The sequence below is a fragment of the Falco punctatus genome, assembly GCF_963210335.1.
Source record: "Falco punctatus genome assembly, chromosome: 13".
NCBI classification, from domain to species: Eukaryota; Metazoa; Chordata; class Aves; order Falconiformes; family Falconidae; genus Falco; species Falco punctatus.
Genome location: NC_137593.1, coordinates 14,452,831 through 14,461,312, shown reverse-complemented (window position 1 = coordinate 14,461,312; position 8,482 = coordinate 14,452,831). Strand labels below are relative to the sequence as shown.

General features: G+C 44.1%; 1 long non-coding RNA gene across 1 annotated transcript in view; it reads right to left on the bottom strand.

Annotated features, from left to right (window-relative positions):
• Positions 1–480, bottom strand: part of LOC308072958 — an 81,190-nt gene extending 80,710 nt beyond the window's left edge. Inside the window, exon 1 of the long non-coding RNA XR_013931858.1 lies at positions 235–480. This is a non-coding gene — a long non-coding RNA (uncharacterized lncRNA). The remainder of the gene's footprint in view (positions 1–234) is intronic.
• Positions 481–8,482: the final 8,002 nt, after the last annotated feature.

Here is an 8,482-nt window from a genome sequence, read left to right as displayed (position 1 = left end):
CTGTAGGAAGGGAGAAACAAAAATAATGGATTTGTCTGAGCTCCCTATGAATGTATGTCAGGCAGTCACAGCCATCCTTTCCTAGGCCTGCTATGCTTTTGATAGAGAGGAAAAAAAAAAAAAAAAAGGGTGAGGGGTGGGGGGGTGTTGGGCTATGTGGCTGCCTTGTGTGCCTGCCTACCTCCCCACAGCAAGGTAACCATATACCCGTGAAAAAAATTACCGCTTCCCCACCTTGCTTTTCCTCAGGCACAAACCACAGCTCCTGCTCTCCCCAACCACTGCTCCACTTCACCAGCCCATCAGTGCCCGCTGGTCCTCCAGGCTTCTCCACCTGGCCACCATGAGTGACCACCACCACGGAGTCAGCCTAGACATGGCCAGGATGTGCTCCGGCCGCTTGACCCGGTGTTACCAACATGGTGGCTAGGTCTGTTCCTCAGAAGAGAGCTTTCACCAGGTGTATGGCGAGCTGCAGCCAGGGACTGTCTGGTGTCACACAGACATTTATCCAAGTGTCTGTGATGGGCTTGTCCTGGCCTTGCCACCAGGCAATTTAACCTCAGGGATTTAAAACCTCAGAGAGTGTCAGCCTGACAGTACTGCCCCCTCAGATGGAAAAATCCCAGAACAAGACAGTGCAAAGCAACCCTGTCCAGCAGCTCCCAGTCCAGGAGAGCTACAAATCTTCCTAGAAGGGTAGGACATAGCAGGGACTTAATCTATTTTGGCCTTTCTGCTGAAAAGCACAACAAAAGAGCCTGTGTTAGCAACAGCTCACGCCAAAAATCTGCCTTTAACACCACTACGGTGCCCAGTGCTGTTAGCAGCGGTCCCCTTGCCCCTTCATAAACCCCTCAAGAACAAAATGCATTGCGGGGTCCAGGAGCCCTGCTCCAGCTCATGCTGCCTCATTACCTCCTCAGCCTTGTTAGCCTTTGTCTCCAACGTAGATGGTAAACTCTCAGGGGCAGTGACCATGACTTAGTTCACCGAGTGCCAGACAACTGCTGGAGCTCAGTTAATGATGAGACAACTCCCATAGGCCTATTGTCTTAAGTGGAGTTTTGGCTAAGTGAAGACTTCAGGGATTTGCCCAATAATCAGTCAGTAATTCAGGATGCACTTAAAGACACATTCAATGTGCCTTTGCAGCAACATCCTTGGGAAGTGAGCATTTGTAGTACAGAGCACAACTGCGAGGAAGTCTAATATTAATTAGGAAGCAAACTCAAGGGCCCTGAATAGGCCCTTATAACAAAAGATCTTTTATTGAATAACTGTAGAGGAGTGCAATGCCAAAGTTTTCAAGCCAAAGTAACAATAAACGAACTGCAATGAATGCCTTTAAGACCAGTCTGTAAATTCAGCCTTGGCTTAAACAAAACAAGGAGCTTCTAAAAACAACTTTTAATAACTGTAAGAGGAAAAAAGAATGAATATAAACTTAAATAAAATACACAGGTTGATTCAACCTGTTTCAGCTGATAAACGGCGTGGTACTTGTTCTGTGCCAAAGTGACACTTGACCTCTATATATCTTCTTAATGAAGTCAGCAGAGAAAGACACCCAGTGAGCTTTTGTAACACTGCAAGCGAGTTGCAAGCTGGGCTTCACTAATGGGAGCTGTCACTTGGTTTTTTCCAGGTCACAAACTAAGAAGAGCAATTAAATCAAATTGGAGGCTGTACAGATTGGAGCAAGCCTCAATAGACCAGGTACCTAAATCATTAAAGACATAGTTCTTTTCCATGATAAATTGTTGAGGAGAGTGAAACATGCTGCTGGTCATTAATCTAGGCTAATCAGCTTGAAAGCTGGGTTGTTTTATTTAGTAATTAACTGGTTATTTGAAAAAAATGATACATGGCCTATAGAGCTGCCATCCAGCAGATAATAATGCAGAGCAGTGGGGAATCTCTTGAGGGCAATTCATGTCTTTTCAATTACAGCCATTGGCAAACTGAAAAATGGCTCTAGGTTTGTATTGACACATAGTAAAGTAACACACTCCAATGAACATAGCAGGAATCTTGTTGCATGCTGGTAATTGCTCTAGCCTGCCCCTCACACAAACTGCACTACAGCAAACCAAACATTTTGGAGGTGTCCCTCTTGCCCTCCCTTGGATTTAGAGTTGGTGTTTGTCAGACCCTTCTGCTAGAATTGGGGGAAAAGACCTGCTGTGTGTCGGTGGGCAGGTCTGCAACAATGGGGGACCAGCATACTCTTTCACAGGTAGAGGCTGCATTTCCCTACATCAATGCGCACTAACCAGTTTGGACTTCTCCAGAAGTGCTCCACAGGATCCCCACCTGGCTGAGACCAAATGCAGTCTAAGCAAAGAACCTTAAGCCTATTTCCTGGGGAACCTGCCGAGCAGGGACACCACTTCATGTCCCCTGTGTTTATTGATGGACAAAATACTCAGGACTGGCTGTCTATCTTTGTGCTGCAGCAAAATCAGAGTGAGAAAGTCTCTTTGCAAGAATATACCGTAGGAATGGTGTAGTAATCCTCTAACTGAGAGCAACCAGCCAGTCCTACCTACCACATCAGTGAAAGGTCACTGTCTTCCAGACCCAGCCACAGCTATGACAGGGTTTTTCACACTCAGCCCTTCCAGTCATTTTCAACAGGGGCATCTAACTCCTTTGCTCTAAACATGGATGTATAAATAAACAGCTCTCCTTTGGTGACTGAGATATATCTTTTAGCCTCACCAAGAATTGCTTCCAGGTGTCCAGAAAAAGCCACTCAAATGCAGGGATCATGTAAGTGAACCACATGTTTCCAGAATGGATTTTTGTCCTTTGGTTAAAATTCTACTGGAAAAAAGCCTCTGGACATAGAAAAAAATAAAACCACTCCATTAAATTATATTGAATACACAGACAACAGCTCTGGCTCAAAAAGCTCCTGAACCACGAGTTGCTGGCAGACCACACCGGAGTACCATGCACACTTGCTCTGTTTTTCACTCTACCCTAGGCATGTACTGCTGGCAAATGTAGGAGACAGGATACTGGGCTACCCGGACCAGTGGTCTGATGCAGCATGACTGCTCTTTTGTTAGGTATGTTCTCTCTGTTAAGATTCAGAGGAAAAGAAATGTGTGGCTGACACAACAGCACTAGGAATCCAGGCTGGAGGGACAGGCAGCACCGTTAGCAGGTAGGTAAGCACTGTGCAGATGGACAGGCTTGTAGCTCAGTCACTATATAACCTTTATATATATATATATATATAACTATATAACTATATAACCAACTTCAAACAATATTTCCTCCTTTGAGAGCCTTTGATGGAGATTTTGGAGGCAGGAGGAGAAAAAGAGGCTGTTCAATGGGGCAAGAAGTAGCATCCACCATGCAGAAGCAGCATCCACCACGCACACAAAGCTTGCAAATACAGGCCATGCAGGGTTATTAAACCTGGTTGTGGGGGTCAGGATCGCCCCAGAGCCAGCAGCATCCCACAGAGCAAGCAAAGCAAGCTCCAGTCAGCTTAAAAAAGCACCCGTTAATGAAAAACTTTGCCAGGAAAGCAGATCACATCAAGGCCACACAGAAGCCTCAGATCCTTTAAGCTGCACTTTGAAGACCAGTGGTGACAGACTGACAGATAAAGGCAAGGTCACAGGCCATCAAGACCCCCTCCAACATACCGTGCAGCTGAGTTGGAAAAAAGAAGAAAAATCATTGTTGCTATTTGACTAAACATTATAAACTAAAAATAGCTGAATATCTCTGATTAGGAGAATTCCAAGGGCTTACAATCCTTGCCACTTGGGGTCCAATTTTTCTCTCTTTTATTATGGGCATTAGGTTCTGGACAATACCAGGGCTACAGAGGGCATATGTTAAGTTAGTCTAAGCCTGCACCACGCGAACCTTTGCACCCTGTAGGCTACTTTGTCGAATATTTCTGTCTCCAAATGAGCTGTAAAGGTTGCAGTTTTTCTGGCAGCAGCCAGCACAGATCCCATTAACACATTTCACAAGTATAATTTTCAACAGTATTAATAATTGTCCTCATAAAAGTCCATAAGAGGAACTTAATGGACTAGACTGTTTTTATTTCCATGAAATTCCTGCTCTTTTAAAAGCTCTCCATGCCTGGATTTAATATTTTCTACTTTCAGACCTCGACCAACTGTTTCCAGGCATAAACTTTCTTACTTCAAGTGTGCTAATGCCAAATGAAAAGCAAAGTGATCTGAAGTTCAGCCAGACCCTGCAAATTAGGTTGAAAAAGTCAAAGATGAAAGGGGTGCACCTGCCAGTCACCCTGAGATGACCAGGGTGGGACTCTGGGGAATCATTAGCTCTAATCAAGGAATTTTTGACTGCACCAAAGACCTCATCAGCCTTTGAGAATGCTCACTGCAAGGTCTATCCCACAAAGGATGGCGACCAGCGGACACAGCCACAACAGATGTAAAATCACGACCCAGTTCCAGACCAGGATCTTGGGCCTGGGGTCAGGTACTGGAGGGGCAGCAGCCAGGACTGTTGAGCTGCGTTTGCACGTTTGGCTCATTCAGCCACTCTTAGTTTCCATCAGCAAAGTAGGGTACCGTATCTGTGGGCACAGAATACTCTGATCATTGAAAAGCAACATCACAACGTATTCTGGCTGAGGCTGGGAGAGCGAGCCTAGAAAGGAGGGAACAGAATTACTAACCTCTAAGTTCAAGACTCAGTCATAATTAACACTCTGGGGAAACACGTCCTGTTCAAGACAGCTCCTAATTCAGCAGATAAAAGGCAGAACGAGATTTCAGTGTGGGAAGCTACAGCACAAACTTAGTCAAAGTAGGGTGGTAACGTTTATCAATGACCATAATAAGCTTAGCAAACTTATCTGGTGCCAAGACCCATTGCAGAGGGTTGTTAAATCAGCCCTTAATATTTCTTTATTGTGCGTCTCTTTTAGCCCAGCCAGAAGCTACAGGTTTGGTGCAGATGATCACAGTGACACGTTCTGGTCTTAGCACCTAGAAATACCAAGTGGCAGGAATTGAAACACTTGTACAAAACTGCTCACAAGCAGGTAATGGATTTTTATTTGTTCCCTGACATCTCTAAATTCCCCAAGACATTCTGTTTATAAGAAAATAAGGAAGAAATTGAAGATGTAAAAATACTTTTGTTTACAAAGTATTTATCTTGCACCGGAAAATGGCCTCGTAAAAACAAACAAGCAAGAAAAAAGTACAAAAACTGGGACTGGCTCAAATACTTCATACCAAGGATCACTGAATTCCTTTGATTTCCAGTCAGTGGAAACAAACAGCAGAAAAAAACTTCAGTTCAGTCAGAGGGCACACACCCAAGCAATATCAAGCAACCTTGAAAATCCAAGATTAATATTGACAGAAAAACCCAAGATGATCATCGGTGTGCATTATACCTCAGAATCTCTCCTGTTAACCAAGCAAACACCTCACACCTCAGGCGTACCTTAGACCTAACAGGTCTATTTTCAGCTTCTAATAAATGAAACCAATGTGTGTTACCTTGAAAATGTTTGCTTGAAGAGCTATACAGCCAGCTGGCCAACCCCTTCCTCTTTATCACCACCTAAACCCCTGTTTTGCATGTGGGTATTTGACTGGGACAATCTTTTCTGAGTCAATTCTGCCCTTGCTGTTCATCAGTAACTGCAAGCAAACTTCACAGCACTGTTACAGTGCTGACCAAGCAAAATATAACTAACAGAAATGACATTCTGGAGGACTCGAAAACCTGAATACTGGCAAAATTACTGGGGGGGGGGGGGGGAAAAAAGTTCCACAAACACTTGGGAATTTATGCCATGGTTTTCCCAAAAGGATTTTGACTTAAGACTTTGCATACCCCCTCAGTCCTGCCATCTAACACGATATGATTCCACGGAGATCCTTTTGTCTCTTGACTCTAAACTAAGCCTTACATACGGGAAAGCTATTTCTAGGAGGACTCAGAGAAAAGAGATTTCAGACACAGCATACTTCAACAGTGAGACACTTCCAGAGAAAAAGGCCATACCAAAGCACTGGGTTTAGAATTCTAATAAGCAAAAAAGCCACCCTTGTATTTCTCATCAGCCACGTGGGTTTGCACAATTAAAACACAATAGTTTCTCCCAGGGCTTTGCTGAGGTCCAGAATAGCTCTATGTAAGTGTGCAGCATGGCATACCATGGCTATTCTCTTCTCCCTGCAGGTCTGTCTCCTTAAAGCAGTTCCTCTGCTCCATGCAAACCTGCTTCTCCCTGGCTGTTGGAAAGGAGTCGTGGTTTTACTTGTGCTGTGCTTGAGCAGTGTTTCTGGTAATCTCTAGGACCAGGTGTTGGTAAACTCCAGAAAATACTTAGTTCAGGTCACACCGAAGCCTTTGTTCAGTGAGTATTTCCTTAAAGCAGAAGGCAATTTTCACATTAACATTTATTGTAAAATTAATCAGGCCCAAGGAACCTGACAATTTCTGGAAAAACCTCCTGCCATACATTTTGGAGGTCCACGAATGAACTTTTTTGATAGAGGAAAGGTCTTATTCAGGGATTTCTAGCTGCTACTTATCCTAAAATCAACCGTGCAGGTAACCACCAGTGCAGCCAACGGTTCCAAGCTGAATGCTTGCAATACAGTCTGAATATGGCTCAACACACATTTCCACTTTCTGAGGTGGCATTGAGGGAGGCTACTTAAAGACTGCTTGGTTCTTCTCCATTACAAATTCTTAATTATCAGTGGCTGAGAAAACATTACCAACATGTATCTCAGATGATTTCATTGTTGCTGTTGAATGTAGAGTGAAAATGCTGAGAATCTCTACAGCTTCCTAGAACTCAACTTTAGGTTTATTAGGAGAAAAGGCTAGTTCTCAAATATTTTCTTAACAAAGAACCTGGCCTTTTTGGGGTTAATATACAGTTTTGGATCATTTGGAAGAAAATATTTGAAGCAAACAGCTTCTGAAGGACCAGAGATAATGAACTGACACCAGTCAATACAGGTAGTCCCAGACTGTCATATACATATACATGGTGCCCGAGGAGGCCACACACCAAACCTTTTACATAAAAAGGCTAGTATTTTAAATGGCAGTATAACATGTTCTTGACTTTGTTTTATAACAGCATCCAGCCATCTGTCTGCACAGGAACGGTAGTTTGTTACCATGCAAGAAGTCCTACTGTAAAGCCTCATCAGGGTGGAGAGCTGCTCCCAGCTGTGTTTGGCTTGATGAGCTCCTGCTAGCAGGGAAGCTGGAAGATGCTGCCTCACAGACAGTCCAACTAGCTCACTAGGAGGCCGCCATTCCCTTGCCCACAGGAACTCACTACTGTCTCCTACTGAAGCACCAGGCTGTCTTTTTCCCTGCTGCTTCCTTCACCTGAGTAGCCCGCAAGCTCTGGCTGAGCCTTTCTGGGAACTGCTTCTTTCAGAAGGGGAGCAGCATCTGCAAGTTAATTGCAAGCCTCCTTCCTTGTGTAGGGTGCACATAGGGACATATGTCATCTAAAAGCAAAAGTCACATAAGCTGAGCTTGTTGTACAAAAAGGGGATAGTAGCATCTTCGAACATGTGAAAAAGCCAGGCACCTGAACAGGGTAGTGGCTGGGAAATAAACGTCTGCTGTACACAGCTTTGGCTGGCTCAGCCAGCACGGCCACCCCCGCTACACACATTTGCAGATGGATGCAAAAATACTGCAGCTTTACAGGATGGACAGGCTCTTCTCTCTCATAGGGCTGATGGCTGCTAACTTTCTTTGTCCATTTCACAGCTTCTGCTGAAAAGAAAAGAAAAGAAAAAAAAAAAAAAGAAAAAAACCCAACCCCTGCTTTTGCAAAAGCAAGAAACAGGTCTCACTTCTCCCTCCTGGCTGGGATTTCAGTCAGGGCCAGCACAGTGAGGGCCTTGTTCTCTCCTAGAAGTTCAAGACAGTTTTGTTTAGTGGAAATAGAGGCTTCAGCAGCTGCTTTTTTGGTAAAAGGAAACTTATAGACAATAGGTGAATCATCCCCAAAAGCAGTCACTTGACATCACCCACAAAAGCTTCCAGGCTCATGATCAACAAGCCCCTCTGAACTAATATAGGAAGAATTACAGTGGAATTTTCCTGAAGCACGAAGCTTTACCTCTCTCCTTTTTGCTGGGAATGTAATTACAATCGCGCCTCCCCTCCCTTCAGCTCTGAATTATCCAAGACAAGTCTGCAACACGGTAAAATGTGAACAGTAGATCGTAGGACTTATCCCATCTCAGCACCTGGTGGTGAAATCCATGCTGGCCTCTTCCTTTTTCTTTGACCTTAGATGACTTTTTAGCATGTGACCACATTAACCTCAAAAGCAAAGCTGTGTTTTTCTGAGACACAAAGGGAAAGGAAGCACCATTAGTTCAACCCACAAAGGCAATAAACAGCACATGCTATACCAATTTGTGTGTCCACTGAGGATATAAAAAGCTGTGGATTAATTTTTGAATAC